This window comes from Protopterus annectens, chromosome 7.part0 (genome assembly GCF_019279795.1).
Source record: "Protopterus annectens isolate FY-2018-M chromosome 7.part0, PAN1.0, whole genome shotgun sequence".
NCBI lineage: Eukaryota > Metazoa > Chordata > Ceratodontiformes > Protopteridae > Protopterus > Protopterus annectens.
In genome coordinates this window covers 1,474,386,924-1,474,406,564 of record NC_056739.1, presented here as the reverse complement: position 1 = coordinate 1,474,406,564, position 19,641 = coordinate 1,474,386,924, and the positions used below count along the sequence as shown (strand labels likewise).

General features: G+C 37.8%; 1 protein-coding gene across 1 annotated transcript in view; it reads left to right on the top strand.

Moving 5' to 3' along the window:
- Nucleotides 1–19,641, top strand: part of LOC122807086 (mitogen-activated protein kinase 12-like) — a 672,606-nt gene that overhangs the window by 433,863 nt on the left and 219,102 nt on the right. The window lies entirely within an intron of this gene.

The following is a 19,641-nucleotide window of genomic DNA, read 5'->3' as shown; positions in this document are numbered from 1 at the left end:
TTGCTGTGTGCCATTCAGTGGGTGCAAAGCCCGATACGAGGCTATTATTGAACATGGTGCTTAAGTGGGGAGCCAGTTCATTCTGAAGTTCATGTAAAATGCAGCCTGGGATGTTGTCCGGTCCCATGGATGCTGTGTTTTTGGCTTTAGAGAGTGCAGCTTTTACCTGCATAGTTGTGATTACAGGGACTCTGCATTCTTCCTGTATAGATATGGGCCCTTTAGGGGGTGAGACAGGGGTAAAGTTAGCACTGAACCTATCTGCCAGGATGTTGGCAATATCAGTTGGCTCTGTAATTTTCATGACTTTGTGCTGTAACTCAGAGCAGATCTGGGTGTTGCCATCTAGATTCTTGACATAGCTATAGAATGCTTTGTGGTTGTCCTTGGATTTAGTGGCAATTTTGTTTTCGTAGCTAGCTTTGGAGGATCTTATAAGGGATCTCAGCTTCTTACTGAGGTTGACGAGGGAGCTCCTCCACTCATGGGATTTTACTCTCTTTTGCAACAGTTTCTTTCTTCTGTTGTACAGTTTGTTTATGGCAGGGGACCACCAGATTGGCTTCCTTTTTTTGGAGGATAGCGTCTTGGTTCTGTTTGGGATAGCACGATCCATGCACTCGTGTAAGTGCTTATCGAGTGCATTTGTGTAGGATTCAGCAGTTGTAACTGTATTGTCCATCTGCATGGGTCTCATGAAGTTCACCACTCATTACATCCGAGTGACGCCTCCAGGTGCATCTGCAGTTACTTCCTACTGCTCCTCTAGGTGTCAAATATTACTTATGCATATTTGCATTAATAATTCCAAAACCATGCTACATACAAGGTTTAAAAATATTTTATCTTGAAGCATACATGATGGCAAACACAATTGTATTGATATTTGACCTCTGTCAATGAGTATTTGTTAGAATTGTAAGGTGATAATTTAATTTTTAAAGGCTCAGGCCATACTCACTAGGAGTTAAAGGTACATACTCAAAATAGTTGCACTGGAATGAATGAGTTAAGAAGCATGAAGTTGGCTTTGGAGAAATTTTTTACTGTGGTTTCCTTAATAGGGGGTGGGGGCGGGATGTGGATATCAAGGGTGATAAGCTTATGGTCGGATCGGGCCAACAAGGAGTTGACTTCAGGTGTGGAACACCAGTCACTCATGTTGGTAATGACTAGGTCTAGGATATTGTTGCCCCTGTTGGGGGTGTGGATATGTTGATCTAGGGCATTGGAGTTTATGAATTCCAGAAAGCGTTGCGCTAAGGAGTTGGTACACGAGTAGTTTTCCCAGTTAATAGTGGGGTAGTTGAAGTCACTCATTATTAGGGTGTTTGGTTGAACCCTAATATTTTCCAGTACATCAAGAAAAGAGGAGTGGGAATCCTAGGACATGGTGGGGGATCTGTAGCAAGCTACAATTTGGATGCAAATATCTAATTAGTGTATTTAGCTGTACCATTTTCATTGGGTTGTTTTTTGTTCACTGGATGTTTTAGGCAACTTTGTCTTGATTTCTTTTGTAAATTTACCTCTTTTTTTGAAGTGTGGATGTGAGAGGTGCAGGTCATAGTTTTGTCATATGTTTAGCAATATTTTGTTTAAATTATTTTAGCAAGCCTGCTTTTTGTATGAGATTGTGTCTTGCTATTAAAGGGAGGTTCTCTCAACTCAGCTGTTGTGTAATTGAAGAGTTAGTGTGTGTGTGTGTGTGTGTGTGTGTGTGTGTGTGTGTGTGTGTGTGTGTGTGTGTGTGTGTGTATACACACACATACATATACATGAGTGAATGAAGCTCCCATATGGGAAGAGCAGGTGCAAGCACTTGCAAAAAACACTTATGCTGATGTTACATGAGTTTTTCAAGTAATATTTTGCTCAATCTTTTTAACTCCTTAAAACATCATTTGTCATATTGTGCCTTGTCATATCACAGGGGAGTTTTTGTGTGTGTGTGTGTGTGTGTGTGTGTGTGTGTGTGTGTGTGTGTGTGTGTGTGTGTGTGTGTGTGTGTGTGTGTGTTGAGGAAAAGGGTTGGGTGAACCTAGACAAAGTTCTAGTACCTGAACAGTTAGACATGTAAAGTTCACAGAGATAATAAGCAAAATTATGATGTGTAGATAACTCATTATGTTAACTGAAGCAGACAAAACAGAGGCAGTGCTTGATAAGATGTTTTATTTTAAACATATAAATCTTTGTTTTGAAGTTTAAAAATGTACTCATAAGATTTAAAAACCTTATAGGAAAAGAATCAGGTAAGACTCTGCATCTGTATGTTTCATGCAAACATGTTCAGCATTCTGCCCTTTTTTTGCTCCAAATGCCTTAAATAACATAATTTGAGTGTTTGCTCTTGAGACAGATATTTACTTGCTTTCAGTAAGATGAGATTTAGAATGCTGTTACAGGGTTTATCATCATCATGCAAATGTGAAACAGTTATCGTTATGTTTAAGATTAGAATTTGGCTGTTATTACAGAAACAGCATCATGATGCACATATGCCTTAGTATGTTATATCTGATGGAAAGATGTATTTTGTCGTCATTAAAAGAGCTTAAATGGTTGTTGGAAAACATTATTATATTCACCAAGGAATTCACTACTAATTTTCCTGCCAGTAGGAAACTGGTATTGACTTTACAGTAAACTGACCACTTTCAATATGTTAGCACTAAACTCCCTACAATTGTCTGATAAATGATTCCAGTCTATGCCTGTTTTCTATATCAGTGCATTGAAGCAATTTAAACAGTAATTGTCAGGCTGCTGTTGGATGTCTGTATATCACATAAAGGATTTAGTTGCAGTTCATGACCTTGTTTCATCTGAAAATTCTACCTAATTTCTCAGATACTCTGTATATAGAATCTAGGGGACTTTTTTAGCTGCACCAATATGCTTTCCCACTAACATACATTTTCTCTCTCACTGTTATGCTGTACTTTTGAGAAAGTCTTTTATTGTACAATCTAAATTGAGTTTTTTTTCTAAATACTTTTTTGAAATCTCCCCCCATCACCCTCATGTTCCAGTGTTATTTTCCAATCTCAGGCATTTTTTTCTCTTCCAAAGCAACAATCAGTGGATAGGAGAGATTGGAGGGAGTGGTCGATGAGTTCCCCATTCTAAGGGAAAATAGAGATAGGTCTGGCTGTTTGATCACCAGCATGCAAACAGAGGCTTACATGGACCTGAAAATAGCCAGTGCCAAAGATGTTAGCTTGGCATTACAAAGTTTATAATGGCAGCCTTCATTAGCATATGGGTGGAAACACACATTTGCATGGAGAAAGCATAGCACCATTCTGAGGTGATGCATCAGCTATGTGTGGGGTGGGGTTACGGTACTGTAGAAATGTTGCATACATCCATGTTGATGAGGGCCCCTGAACAGGCCAGTAGATTTCACAGCAGTGAGAGATGAGGCAGGAAAGGATTCACTGGTGATACTGCATCTCCCATGTGGGTGTCTTGGGTTGAAAGTCAAGTAATCTGGGATGGGGAAGGCCACAGGAAGGTTGATGGCCCATGGAAACCTACAGTACAGGCAACCTTTGTGCCTGACTGAATGGTTTCTCTCTCTATTTGGGTCTTGCCTGATTTGGTGAGTACGTGTCACTGATGTGGAATGACTAGGTTGAGACACATAGAAGGGGAGCTGATGACTGGCAGAGAAAGAGATAAAAAGCATATAGAAAAAAAGTCTTCATCTGAAAAGCAAAGCGTTATGGTTCTCAGTGTCTTTATAGTAATGAAACCTCTGGGCAGTAGCTGGTGCATATCTGAAATCCTCAGTTCTCAGCCACATGACTTGCTTACACAGATGTAACTGTTTAAAGAAGGATAACAATGAAAATCATTGTGAAGATGGTATAAAAACTCCATTATAAAATCATTCAGCGTGTCCTCTATTCCACATTAAGTCCCTGTCTGCCAAATGTGACTTATTGTATCTTATATAAACCAAACAATATAAACAAATAAACTAGCTTCTCTTGTAGACTGGGTGCAGAGGTCTTATACCATGGAAATGCTGATACTGTGTAAACACAGTGAAGATTGGGGTGGTATGCCTACACCACCTGACTGCCATTTATTCACCCATCAGATCCATATCCCAAATAGATTTTATAAAAAGATGCATTGTCTACCACAGACCAAGTAATCATGCAGCCTCATTAATGATGTTAAAACTGGAGGAATTATACAAGGATGCAAAGATTGTTCGATACCTCCCCCTTGAAAACCATAAATTCTGGGGATTTCTCTGTTTTTTCCATCCTGTTAAGGAAGAATTAAAAAGTATCATGTATTCGTTCATCCACTGCCAGCCAATGACTCAGCACTAGAATTTATTAGCTTTATATTAAACACATCTTGAAAAAATGTACATCTGGGGAAAAGTGTGGCAGTAGAGAGGAACCAGGCTCAATTGAAGCATAACTTGTCAGACTACAGCAGCAATGTATAGAACAATTAGAAACCAGGGCAAAAAGAAATCTGTATCAGTAAAAAAAAAAGAAGATAAATGCAATGATAATATCCAGTTTGGTGCTTCTTAAAGAATTCTGTAACACGTTAATCTCACTCATTGTGAAGACTTTTCTTAGGGCTGACTCCTGTTCAGCTGTAGTAAGTATCCCCCATTTCCAAATAACTAATGGACAGTGAGGCAAATGAAGTCATGTTTGGTTATTTCTTTCGTGGTACATATCTTACACTGCTGAAACTCTTACCAGGGATCCAGCCTTCACATTCAGAAGGTCCATGTGATGATAAAATGTGTGTGCAGCTTTTTACATGTGCATACTGTGAATGTGTAATTTTTTGCTGTGTCTTTCAGAACTAACCAATCCCATAATGCAATTTGGTGAACTGGTTAGCCTCAAACCCAAAAGGTAGCTGTTTTTACCTTGCAATAAACTCACATTACAGTTTAGCAGCCTTATAGCTTGACATAGCTGGGACTTTACTAAGGCCACTTTACTTTGCAATAAAGCCTTTTCACAGTTTAGCAGTCTTATAGCTTGAAATAACAGTTTACTAAAGTCACTTTAACTTGCAATAAAGCCTTTTTACAATTTATCAGCCTTTTAGCTTGAAATAACAGAGTTTACTAAAGTCACTTTAACTTGCAATAAAGCCTTTTAGCTTGAAATAACTGAGAATTTACTAAACATAGCCAAGTTTAACTCAATATAACCATTCACCTTATTGAATTCCTTTGTTTAGCCATTATAGAGACACATATTTGCACATTTTTCAGTTGCAGTCAAACTGGATAAAAAAGTAAAGAAATCCAAGAAAATACTTTAAAGGACTCAGAGGAAAAAATATAGGCTACCAGAGCCAAATGTTGTGTCTTTCGGCTTTTCCCGGTTAGGGGTCACCACAGCGGAACTCCGGTCTGCTAATGATTGGCAGTAGATTTTTTACGTGCTGAGTTGCCGGCCCTGATGCACAACCTTCAAGAAAGGTACACCCATTCATGCATGTCTCCACACAGAAGACACTCTAGCTGAGAATTGAACAGGACAACGTCTTACTGTGAGGCGACAACGCTACCGCAGCACCACCACAGCAGTTGGGCTACCAGAGCCAAATATGAGGTAAATTTGGCCTCCCAGGCCAAAGACAGCCACAAAACATTCTTTCAGCAACATCAAAGGCAATACACAATTGTGTAAAGAACTCATTATCAATGGAGCCAACTATACTGATCTAGAAGATATAGCAAACCTGCTAGCAGATAAATTTAGCTCTGACTTTACCCCTCTCTTTACCCCCTTTCACCCCCTCAGGAAATACCGTCAAATATAATCCCCCTACCATCACTACGGAGCAGATCCTCAATACTCTCCCTAAGGCCAAGAACACTGCATCAATGGGCCCAGACAATTTTATTTTTATTATTTTTATTTTACATTTGTTAACCAGGGGTGTCTAACTGAGCCGAAAAGGCCCTATTTCAGCAGAAGCCTGGGGAGAAAAGCTCCACATAGAAGAATTACAGATACATTTAGATATTTAGACATGATCAGTATACACACAAATTACAATAGACATGTTTTTACAGTGGCATGCAGCACATTAACAGTTACAGTGGAGAGAACAAACAAGAAAATATTAATTTAAAAATAAAGGTAATTAATAGATTTGTGGTGTACAGCTGAAATTTGGAACATAGTTAGAATACATACATAGTACACAGGTACAGTACATACATTGTACATTAGCCAGTGTTTGTGAGTAAGAGTGAAAACTATTATCAAGTACTCTAGGTTTAGTATGTGTACCTAATCCGCTTTCACTAGCCTGGGGAGCAATCATGGCACTGCCTACTTTGCTTGAGATGTTGCCTAATGAGGTTTTTAAAGGAGGCTTTGGACAATGTGTTCTGTATGCTAGTGGGGAGAGAGTTCCATTTTTTAGCCACTGAACTACTATATAATGCGTCTCCAAAGCTATTGTTGCTGTTGGTGACTTCTAGTAGTAGTTTGCTTGATGATCTAAGAGCCCTTTTGGCTGACTGATGTTGTACTAGGTTTTTGAGGGCAGGACACTTATTGGGGAGGTAACAGATAGAATGACAGAGGCAGAGCTGATTGCAGGTTAGGAGGTTGGGCAGTTCAAACCAGTGGACCTGTCTCAAAGCAGTACAGTGATGGGTTCATAGCAGGTTTCCATTTTGCTTAGTGCAGTTTTGTTGAGATTAGTCAAAATGGGAGATATGCATAGGGTAGGGTGGATAGAAGTTGGGAGTGAGCAATGGCTGATCTTGTGTTGTTGCTAAGAAATGGTTTGATACAGTAGAATGATCCCAGTTTGGCACGTACTTTTTTAATAGTTAAGTTGAGATGACTATCAAATTTTAAGTGGGAGTCTATGGTTATTCCTAATAGCTTAGCCTGTGCCACTGGAGCGACTGGAGTAGCATTTGTGAAGTAGATAGTAAATTGACTGCTATCTGTGTTTTTGTTAGAACTAGTTATAATCATAAGCTGAGTTTTCTTTGCATTGAGGATAAGTTGGGCTTTGGTAAGGTAGTTTTCAATGTCAGAGAATGCTAGTTGAGTTATTTGCAGGAGGGTGGGAATGTTTTGTGCAGCACAGATTAAGGTAGTATCATCTGCATACTTAATGATAGATGCATGCTGTGTGGAGGTATGGAGGTCATTTGTGAAGATTGTAAATAGTAGTGGTCCTAAAATAGAGCCCTGTGGGACTCCTATAATTATGGGCAGCTGAGGAGAGAGAGAATGTTCCCATTTCACAGCTTGGTACCTATCAGTTAAGTAGCTTTGGAACCAGGTAAGAGTGGAATTTGATAGGTGATATTGGTTTAGTTTGTTTAGCAGTATTTGGTGCAAGACTGTGTCAAATGCTTTGGACATATCCAAAGAAAGAGTTGACACCTGCAGGCCTTCGTTTTTGAGATGGTTCACTGTATCTGTGAAGCAGAGGAGGGCTGTAGTGGTACTATGTGCAGGTCTGAAACCATGTTGAGTAGGTGACAGGATGCTGCTGTGTAGGAGATATTTTAGTACCTGGGTATTGATGCATTTTTCTAGGATTTTGGCCAGGGGGAGAGTAAAGCAATGGGTCTGTAGTTATTAAGTTCTGTGGAGGTCCCACCTTTATGTATGGGTGTAACATAGGTTATTTTCCAGAGTTTGGGCACATAGGTTTCAGCAATTGATCTGTTTATGAGAATGGCGATTGGGATAGCAATAGCATCTGCTGTGAATTTTAAGAAATAGTTGAGGAGTAGGTCGGCTGCTGTCGATTTGGTTTTTAGTTTGGAGAGCTTGCTTTTGATTGAAGTGGTGGAAACTGTTTTGAGGGTAAAACTTGTATTAGTGTTATTTGTGCCGAGGGGATAGTAAGGTTGGAACTGTCCTGTGATACTAAGGATAGAATTGAGTTCACAAAGTGGGAGTTGAATTGTGTTTCGATAGGAACTTTAGTGTCATGGGTGTTGGTTTGGTGATAGCCTTTTGGGTGGGTTTTCCAAAATTTTGGCGGGTTGTGTTGGTATTTAGTTTGTAATGTCATGTAGTAGGATTTTTTGTCCAGCCTAATGCTTTTTTCTGCATGGTTGCGCAGTTCTTGGTACTTAGTTAGGCTTTGTGTATCTTTGTTTTTTTGATAGTAACATCAGGCAGTGTCTCTGAACTTGAGGATTTGTTTGGTTTCTTTACTGAGCCAGGGGTTTGTAGAGGTTCTAACCTTGATTTTGTGCAATGGAGCGACAGTGTCTAGGTGTTGTAGAAATGTTTTGTTGAAATATACTACAGCCTGGTCAAGTGGAAAGGTTTTTAGGGGGGGTCCAGTCACAGTTACAGAGTAAAGTATTGAGGATCTCAGGAGAGAATTTTTTTGTGTTTCTAGTGGATTTATAGTTAGTGGGTTTGCATATGCTTGTTCTACTTCATATAAGGTATATTATGTTGTGGTCACTTAAGGTGTCTGGGAGACTGCCTGTGTGGGGGTACAATGTGGGGTTGTTAGTTAGAACCCAGTCAAGGATAGATTCCCTTTTAGATTTTTTATCACATCTAGTTGGAATTTGGACTAGCTGCTGGTAGCCATGGAGATTTATTAGATTACTTGGTGGTTCTGATATACAGGTGAACCAATCTAGGTTGAAATCCCCCAGAATAAAGGTTTCTTGTGAGTATGTGGAAGAACACCAGGATAAGTAGTCTTCAAGGCTAGCAGGTGTATTACCAGGTGGAATATAGATCACAATTGTGGTGATGACCTTTTTAGGGTGAAGTTGAAGTTGTGAGATAAGTATGGCCCAATTATTGGGGGAGGTGTAGGAGTTTGGTAATTGACGTACAGTTAAGTGGGACTTATACAGTAAGGCAGTTCCACCCCCTTTACAAAATGGTCTGTCTTGTCTAATGATATTGTAGCCGGTAGGGAGAACTTCTGAGTTAGCTGTGTTTTTATTTAGCCAGGTTTCTGTTAAAGCAACTATGTCTGGGGAGTAGTGTGCTATTGTGGCCTGGAGTTCAGGTATTTTATTTTTGATACTTCTAATATTAATATTTAGCATTAAAAAGTGTTTGGTTTTGCTGCTGTTGTTGATTTGCCAGGGATGAAGATAGTGGGGTGTTATGTTCTGACATTTGTGTTGGAGCAGTTTGTGTTGGACAGGATGGATTTGGGCCCGGGTTGGGGTGGATGTCCCCACTTATAGTGAGCCTGGTGTTAAAATGGTGATACAGATGTTGGAGTTTGGTGATGAGTGTGAGAAAGTATTGTGTTTTTTTGGAGTAGGAATGAGAGCATATGTGTTTAGTTCTGAATTGGTCTGTTATGTATTTCTTGAACAATTGTGGGCAGATATTATTATAATGTGTGGTGTCTGTATATGAGAGTGCATAATATAGTGTTGAGCTACTAAGTTTAGGGATATTGCTAGAGTGATAACTTGTGGAGTTATAAAGAATTATGAGAAGACAGACTAGACTTAGTTGTGTGACAGACATGGTTATAACGTTTACATTGGTTCTAGGTGGAGGTGTGGAGAGGAATTATAGGGTTGCACTATATGTGGATGGGTAAGTAGTGTGGGGTGATGTAATAATACCTAGCAGGAATGAGAGTGGTTGGGAGTATTTTGTGGTGGAGCAAGTGGGTGTGGTGTAATGTGATCTGACTTGAGGAGCTGTGATTGGTGGAGGTGATGTGAGGTTGAGCTGTGGGTGTGGTTGTGATTACTATAAATGTAGAGGTGGTGGGGATGGGAGGGAATTGGGGGCAGGAGAGTGGGGCAGAGCCCACCAAGACAAGAGTAATGGGCAGCAAAAAGTAAGTGTTACTTTACAAATCTGACCACTTAAAGTAAGTGTTACTTTACAAATCTGAACACTTTAAGCAAATTTCTGAGGTGTAATGGCTTACCAGCAAGCAGAATTCAATTGCTTTTGAGCACTTGTGTCCTGATGGGAGACTAGTAGTTTAAAGATGGCTCCATGCTCAGCAGGATTCTAATATAGACTATGTATTGGGAGAGGGGAATAGTACAAGGGGTGTAAACCAGGTGGAACTCAAAGAAACCAGCGAAACCAGAGAAGCAATCAGTGGAAATCTATCAGTGAAGGCCTCAGAGGGCGTGAGTAATAATTCAAACTCTACCTGTAAAGTGAAGGAGAGACGAGAGAGCAAAGTTTATTAAGGTTGGGAGTGTGTCTTCACATTGACTTGCTTATTAATAGCCAGTTTGTGCACATATTAGAGTAGGGAGATACATTAACAATGAAGGGGAATGTATAGAGATGCAAATAAACAGGTGGGGCTCAAGTGATACAAACTAAGGCAGAAAGCACTGAGAGGGCTGCTTGATGATTAATTTAAACACAGAGATCTGAGTTAAATGTATATTGTCTATTGGACAGTTAGGATTACTGCACTAGCTGTGGGGTGAGGACACAAGGCTACATCAGTCAGTTTTATTAGCATGCACTGCTAATGTTATAGCTGGAGGTCACTTCAGATATCCCAGGATACCTTCTGAATAGCATGAAACATGACTTGTCAGGCCCTCTGAAATAGCTGTTTAACTGCAGCTTCCAAACAGGCTTTGTGCCTAATGAATGAAGAACAGCAACAGTCATACCTGTGCACAAATGTGGGCCATCTACAGACCCTGGAAACTACACAGCCATAAGTCTCACGAGCCTCATATGCAAAACCATGGACTGAATTATCATGTAAATGATCAATAATGACACAGGAAACCACCAGACACTGGGCGCAACATAATTAGGCTTTGTCAAGGGCAGGTTATGCCTACTCAAGCTGGTGGACTTCTCTGAGAAGATCACTAAAACAATGTATGACCATTGAGCATGTAATTTGCATTACAGATAAGCTCGCTAAATTATGTATAAATCCTTTAATCACCCACTGGATAGTCAACTGGCTCAATGATTGGACTCAGCTGGTCAAAATAGGTGAGGCCACCTCTACCAAGAGTCCAGTCACTAGCGGAGTCCCCTTGGGCTCAGTACTGGGCCTGCTCCTTTTTGACATCTATTTCTTTGAAGTGGAAGCAAATGCTGAATGTTTATGGCTGACTAGGTCTGTAGATGATTACAAGCTGGGGGTTATCAATGACTTCCCTGCAGATACTTGTATTCATCAAGAAAGCCTATCTCTGACTAACAAATGGTGCAAAAGCCATGGTCTTAAATGCAATGCTAAGAAATGCATAATTGTACACTTTAGGAAGTCAACCATCCTGGCTAATTACCATGTTGATAATGTGCCCCAAGAGTCAAACCAATGGTCAGGGATCTGGTTATTCACGTAGACAGTAGCCTTACCTTTGACCATCACCTGGCCACAGTAGTGAGGAAATCCTTCTATGGTGCGAAGTTTATAAATATGGGTTAAAGAGGCCATTAAACCACTGTACTCTGCCCAAATTAGACCAGTCATAGAATACAATGTTCCTTTGGTATGTACCTGACCATGCATATGCAGCAACTAGAGTGACCTCCAGGTTCCTTACAAAAAAAATATAAGGCATAACAAATCTAGCTTACTTAGAGTGCCTTAAAGCCCTTTCCCTCTACTCAGTCTCCTGTAGGTTGCTGAGGGGTGATCTGTGCCTGACCTACAAGGCATCTGCAAATCCCACACTTATGAAGCTCCTGCATATTCGTAAATCAAACAGTAATAGAAATACAAGGTCAAAGGTCCTGAATTTTGTCTGTGACTTAAATAGAACACACTGGAGAGCCAGCTAAGTATCCCAGAGACTGTCCCTTCTATGGAACAGGCTTCCAAACCATGTGAATCTGAGTTTGTCTATTACCCAGTTTAAGTACAACCTAGACCACTGGATGGGGAATAGAAAATTTACACCAGGCCTGGAACCCATGTCCCCTATGGACAGAGATAGCTTATAAATGCCGGGCCCTCAGTGTCTGATGTGGATACAGAATGTCATTATTCTTTTGGGAAAACTTGGCTGGGATTAGAAAGGTCTCCTGGGTCATTAGCTTAGTAATAATCTATGAATCTATGAAGGTGAAACAGTTCACACTGCCTACCTTGACCTGGCCAAAGCATTTAACACAATACTTCACTCAGACATTATTGACAGACTCAAGAGGTTAGATATAAACCCTTATATCACCCAGTGGATAGCCAGCTGGCTTATGGGCAGGATCCAGGAAGGTAGACTTGGGGAGTCCATCAACACAAAGATGCCAGTCAGAATCAGAGTCCCCCAGGGATTGCTCCTGCGACTACTCCTTTTTGGCATTTACTTCTCTGAAATCAAGCCCAATGTCAAGGGCCTCTACCTGACCAAATTTTCAGACAGTTGCAAATTAGGAGCAGTCATAGCATTCCCCACTGATCCTGATGTTCTCCAAGAAGAGCTGACACAGGGAAAGAACTTGTGTTAGAGCCATGGACTAAAACTAAATGCCAAGAAATGCATAATGGTATCCTTCAGGAAATCATCCTCCCCTGGTAACTATCATATTGACACCATATCCCTAAGATCTGACCCATTAGTCAGATACTTGGGGACACACATAGACAGTAATGTAATGTTTGACCATCATGTGTTCAGAGTAGTTAGAATATCATTCTAGGTTGTGCAACTTATAAACAAAGGTATGGCATCTAGGTCCAAGAAGGTCATTGTTCCATTATATTAAGCAGTCATCAGACTTAACATTGAGTACAAAGCCCCCTTTGATATATACCTAACCAGGCATGTCTAACAGTTGGAATATCCACAGATGTTCCTCACTAAAAGAATGCAAAATGAGAAACATGCCCTATGAGGACTGCCTCAAAGCCCTATCTGTGTATTCTGTCTCCTACAGGCTGCTGAGAGGAGATCTAGACCTGACACACAAGGCATTGTCAGACCTCACCCTGATGGATCTCCTACATATCTGCAAAACAAATACCAGCATAATTACCCATTCTAAAGGCTTAAACCTCCCCTGTGATATAAATAGGACAGCTGGAGACACAGGTATGTATCCCAGAAACTACCCCTTCTCTGGAACATGATCTCCATTCATGTGAAACAGAGTTCCTCCCTAAACCAATTCAATTGTAACTTGGATAACTGGATGGGGAACAGGAAATGCATCCCTGGTTTGACACCGGCGTCTCTAATGGACACAGGCAGCCCCTAAATTGTTAATTTCCCAGGTCCTTGCTTGTAAATGATTCATCTACCAATCCCCTGCTTGCACTTATCAGGGGTACCAGAACTTGTCAGAGATTTGGGATAAATGGCTAGGTTTAAAAAGGCCATGCTGGTCATTAACCAAGTACACACCTATGAACCTATGACCTATGGGCAATGAAGTCAAACGCATTAGCTGGCTTAGCCAGCATCCTGTGCCAGTACCCCTAACAAATGCCCTACCCCTCCAGCTCCTCCACTGAAGAGCCAAAAAAAGGCTATTCCTTCAACTGGCACACCAACCAGGTGGCCAGATGCACAACACACAAACATACCCTTCTGCCAGCTATTCAGGTCCCAAATGCCTGCTTCCACACATTGTATTAAAAAAATATAATTTCTTTTAAACTGTAGCAGACTGCTTGCTACAGATGTAGCAAACAGTTACTATAGTTTATACCCTGCCTGCACAGTGCACTACTGCACTCATGTTTTAGTTAAAAAAAAAAGTTTATTTTAAATTGTATTGAACTGCTTGCTAGAAATGTAACAAACAGTTGCTACCTTGCCAGCATAGAATGTTACAGTGCTCAGGTTTTTGTAAAGAAAAAAAAAAGAAAGAAAATGAAAGAGAGAGAGATTTTCTCTTTTTTACTTTTAAACTGTCACAAACTGCTTGCTACAATGTAGCAATCAGTTGCTACACTTTAGACCACACAAGCGGTGCTAAAGAACTCAGGTTTGACTGCAAATGAAATACCAGCTTTTAAAAGCCGGTATTACATGAAAGAGAGATCTGGATTAGATGAGAGTGCCACCTCAACACTTTGTGTCCAAGGCAGTTGCCCATCTTGCCCTGCCTTAGCTACGCTACTGAATAAAGTGGAAGCTCTTTACAGTTTATTTTCTGAGGGCCAGAGTGTTACATAAATATTTTCAATGAACATTTTGTGCTGAAAACAAATGCTATTCATATAAAGGCATGTTTTTACAGATGTTCTCAATTTAAAGGTGAGTATACTGAAATTTTTGTCAGACACTTTTATGAATAGAGTAAAACTGTATGTTTAACTAGATTGAAAATGAACAAATTTGGGAAAAGATGGCCGCCATTCTGTAGACACTGCATATCTACAGCTCTTCAGATACTCGGAATAAAATCTAACCCTGAGGATATACTACAAGCTTTTCTACACTAACTGTTGGCTAAAATTAAACCACTACAACTAAATATCGCTTGAGAGGTGAAGGAACTTGAGGAAATTAAACAAATTAACAGGATTGGATCTGATTGACTGACTGACTCTGAACAGAGTATTAAACAAAGGAACTGTCTGAGTAGCAATCTTGGATATTAACCATTCAGTTATACTAAAGATCTGCTTTGCTCCACAATGTCAAAAGAAGACAAAAATATGGAAACAACAACAACAAAAACCAAATTATCAGAACTTCAGTCACCAGAAAAAGATTTAACAACAAAAAGGCAGAAGATTACAAAACAGCAGGAACTTTCAAAAGCTGGAATGAAAAATAAACCGGATCAACTGGCTAATATGGAAGATATTAAAACTGCTTTGTTACCCATCCAAGAAGCTTTGAAAGAGCTATCAAACCAGGTACATTCTTTTGGTGCCACATGCAGTCAAATTCTCGAAAGGATGGATAAATCAGAAACCAGAATATCTGAAAATGAGGACAGAATAACACTGCTTGCAAAAAAAAAAACAGATATTCATGACCTAGATATTCAGTCTATGCAAAATAAAATTCTGGACTTGGAGGCACGATCCAGAAGGAACAATATAATTATTAGAGGAATTCCAGAATCTATCCAATACAATGATTTAACTTCAACTATTACACAAATACTTGAAATATTGTTCAATGACTCTGATATAGCTAAACAGATAGTTATAGAAAGAGCTCATAGAGCTCTCAGAGAAGCACAAGCCTCAAACATACCTAGACCAGTATACGTCAAAATACTCAACTACCAGGACGTAAACAAAATAATTTTAACTGTTAAAAAAAATGGAGGTTATATTATGTGGCATAATAATAAAGTTTCTATGGCCCAGGATTTACCATTGCAAATAAGGCAAGCTAGACAAGCATTATCTCCATACTGCAAGTTCCTCATTAAAAAGAATATCAAATTTCAAATGAAATACCCTAACACATTAATTTTTACAGTCGATGGCTCCAAATACTCCATATCTACAAAAAAAGAAGCAAAAGTTACCTTTTTGAAGATTTTCAAGTCCCTTCCAGCTTCAGAAGCTTGATCTGGCCATCCAGTCCATTTGCAGCAACGTGGATGCTGGGATTCCATTCTTACTACGTCTCGAGGCTTTAAAATCCTTTGTTTGCTCTCTTTTCTTCACCAGGCCCCTTGGTAAATGTTTATTTAGTTTCTTTTTACAGCTCCAGCTCGTCTACGAAGATTTTCTGAACTTTTATGGCTCTTATGAACTGAGCCCCTTTGCGAAGCAACAGGAAGTCCTTTGGGTGCTGCTGAGGGTCCGTTTTTGAAGTGGCGCATCCGGAAGTCCATCCGTTTAATGGTTCCCCCGTCGTGAGCTCGAAGACAGGATTACAAGCTCAGGAAGCAGGAAAGTCTCTGTTGAAGAAGCAAAAGCTATTTGGACTGTAATACGAGCATTCGTGGACACTTAAAGTATGTAAAATGTTTTACTGGTTTAAAGGGAACTGTGAAATCATTCAGGTATGAGTACAATTGAATTAATAATGTACTGGCTTAAAATGTGTTAATTAACTGATTGGTTAGAAGTAATATAGCTTTACCATAGTTATTCTTTTTCCTTAGGTATATTATGCTGAATGTTGATGTGTTGATAACCTTGTAGTATATTTTATTATTTGTTTTTCTTGTATTACTGATGTGTTTTAATACTGCAAATGGTTAGATAATAAGGGGATTTAGTGTTGGGATAATTAATAGATAAAGAGACCATGAGACATTACATTGTGTTTTCTCCAGGAATGTGAAGGTTATCTTGCTTATATACTGGTATGTGGTTCTGACTATTTTGAGGATTGTGTTACTTAGTCATCATTTTATAAATTTAACTATATTAGCCAGTAAAGTGAAGTTAGAGTTCTATTTTTATTTACCTTATTTGCAGACATTACAATTCTAGATAATTTAGGCTATATAAATAAAGTCAGATCTAAAATTATACTTAAATGTTAAGCATTTGCTTTCTCTGTAGTTCTTTTTCTCTCTTCTAACTGACAGTACATATGGTAAATTATCTTTAATTTAATAATTCTACTGTTTAATAGGGGTAGTGTCACATACTTGATTATTTTAGATTTAAATATGGTTGTTAGATAACTTAATGAGACACAACTAATTAGTATAAGTAATAATATATGAGAACTATTAGTGAGGTATGACAGTAACTATAAGTGTAGTTAAGACCATTTACTTGATAGGTTTAACTAAATAGTTTGTTCAAGAGCTGTGGATATTTATCAATGTTTATTAGGGAATGTTTTGGTTAGGCTTTGTAGAGTTAGATGTAGCTTTTATAGGTTTTTTGCATGCTTTTGATGTTATATTTTGTAAGATAAAGAATAGATATTTAGTAAGGTTATTTACCCATAAAAGTTCTAATAGTGTAAAAAACCTATGTATGTCCTGGTCCAGGGGAATAGTGGATAAGCACTGGTTAGGGATGGGATGTCAAGATTGCTTCCAGACAATATATATTGTGCTACTATATTTGAATTTAGTACTGTTTCTCAATTTTAAAATATCCTTAAACGAATTAAAGATCTTAGTATGTGGATAATAGATTCATGGAATACTAAAGGGCTCCAGAACTTGAAAAAAAGGAAATTATTTCTTCATTTATTTCTCCAGTCAAAGGCATATTTTATTTTATTACAAGAAACCCACTTGACCAATGACCAATGGGCTGTTCTTAAGGTTAAGAAATGGATTAGAGAAGTGGTAGCTTCAGAAGGGACTACTAATAGTGCAGGAGTGGCTATTATTATTAAAAATCAGTATCAAGAGAAAATTCTAGATTTTAAAATAGACAAAGAGGGAAGATGGTGTTATGCAATTCTTTCATCTACACTTTATGATAAACCTGTGTTACTTCTTAATATATATGCCCCTTGTACCAATCAACAACTTTTTATAGCATCACTTTATTTTATCCTGAATCAATATAATAATTGTTATATAATAATAGGAGGTGATTGGAATACATACCAAGATCCCAAATTGGATAAATCAAGTTCACACAGGTCCTTTAATAATCAAGCAGTAATAGCATTAAAGGAACTTAAAACAGATTTTAAATTATATGACCCATTTAAATACACAAACAATCAAATAAATTCAAATAACTTCACATTTTATTCAAGTTGTCATAAAATGTGGTCTAGGATTGATTTTTTCCTAATTTCAGACTTACTAATTACTTTAGATCCCTGTGTATCTATACAAGCTCGACACTTATCGGATCATTCTAGAATCACATTAATTTTTAACAAAGACACTAGAAATAGTATCGTCATAGAGGTTATAATTGGTCTCTAAATCAGATTTATTAAATAAAGAAGATATAACTAAAGAAGTTCAAGAGACTTTCAATCATCTACTAGTTAATCTCTCTAAACACCGGCATCCATCTGATATAGAATGGGCAACGACGAAAGCACAAATAAGAGGAATCTTTCTTCAAAAGGCTACTTATTATAAGAAAATACAAACTAGAGACATACAAGAACTGGAATCTAAAATTGAGCTACTAGATCAGGATTTAATTGGGAACTATAACAAACAAACTGAAACGGAGTTATTAAAATGTCAAAAGGATCTTTTTTTATTACAAAATAGTAAACTGTCATTTTATGAACAGAAAATACTGGTAAAATACGCTAATCATATTCAGACCCCATCAAAAGCACTAGCTCGCATCATTAATCAATCGAAAATACCTTCTCAAATTTCTGAAATACAGTTTAATAATAAAAGATATACCAATACTGAAGACATTATGAATACCTTTGAATTAATATTCTCTCAAATCTATGGCGAGCATCAGGGATTACTTACAAATAAGATTAATAACGATTTTCTGCAGAAGATTATCTTTCCGAAAATTGGTGATGAGTCTCATGAGAGTTTAATCAAACCAATTTCCTCTGAGGAGATAACAAATACAATTAATAATTTGAAGCCACATAAAGCTCCAGGACCGGATGGTTTGACTACTGAATTTTACAAAACTTTTTGTGATATATTGGGTAAAATACTTCCACATGTATTTAATTATATAATTAATAATAAAATTAATGATCCACACTTTAATGCTTCGAGAACAATTCTTATACCTAAAGAGAATGCAGATCTTCAAAACCTGGATAACTATAGGTCTATTTCACTTTTAAATATAGACATGAAAATTATGACATCTATTTTAGCTAATAGATTGAAGAAGGTAATAAACCTAATAATATCTAATGAACAAGCTGGTTTTATAAATGGCAGACAAACTACTGATAATACGTTATCACTTCACACACTAATTTCGTATGCCACTCATAGAAATCTTAATGTTTACGCACTCATAATTGATGCACAAAAAGCTTTCGATAGAGTTAATTTAAAATTTTTGTTTGATATTTTATCATATTTCAATATACCCCAAGACTTTATTTTAACATTAAAAAATTATATAATAATCCCTATACAACTCTATACATTAATAAAAATTTCTCAAAAAGAATACAAATTAAGAATGGTACCTGTCAAGGATGTCCGCTATCTCCTATATTATTCAATTTATATTTAGAACCACTATTTCTACATATTAAGCAAAATACATATCATAATGCCCCAATAATATATGGTACGAAAATATCCATGGCTGCTTTTGCTGATGATCTTAATATTTACTGTACGACGCCTGTTTCAGATACCAAGAAAATACTAAAAACAGTGGAAGATTTTGCAGAAATATCTAATTACAAAATAAATTAAAAAAAAAAACAATTTATTTCCTTTAAAGACGCCTACACCCTTTTTGCTTTTACCATTGGTAGGTCAGTTAAAATCCGAAGAAAAAATAAAATATTTGGGTATTGTTTTCTCAACAGATAATAGAGACTTTTATGTGAACAATGTTAAGCTAATTTGGGATCATATATTGTCTGATTTAAAAAGATGGAATAATCTGAAATTACCAATAATGGCAAAGGTTTCAATTATTAAAATGAATGTATTCCCCAGAATATTATATATTTTTCGAGCTACTCAAGCCTCAATTTCTAGGAAATTCTTTAAGCAAATTCATACAGAATTAGGTAGATTTGTATGGGAACCTAGAAAAACTAGAATATCTTATGACAAATTGATGACTCCGAAAAATAAGGGTGGTTTAGACTTACTGAATTTTGAAGCATATTATTTAATAATAAAT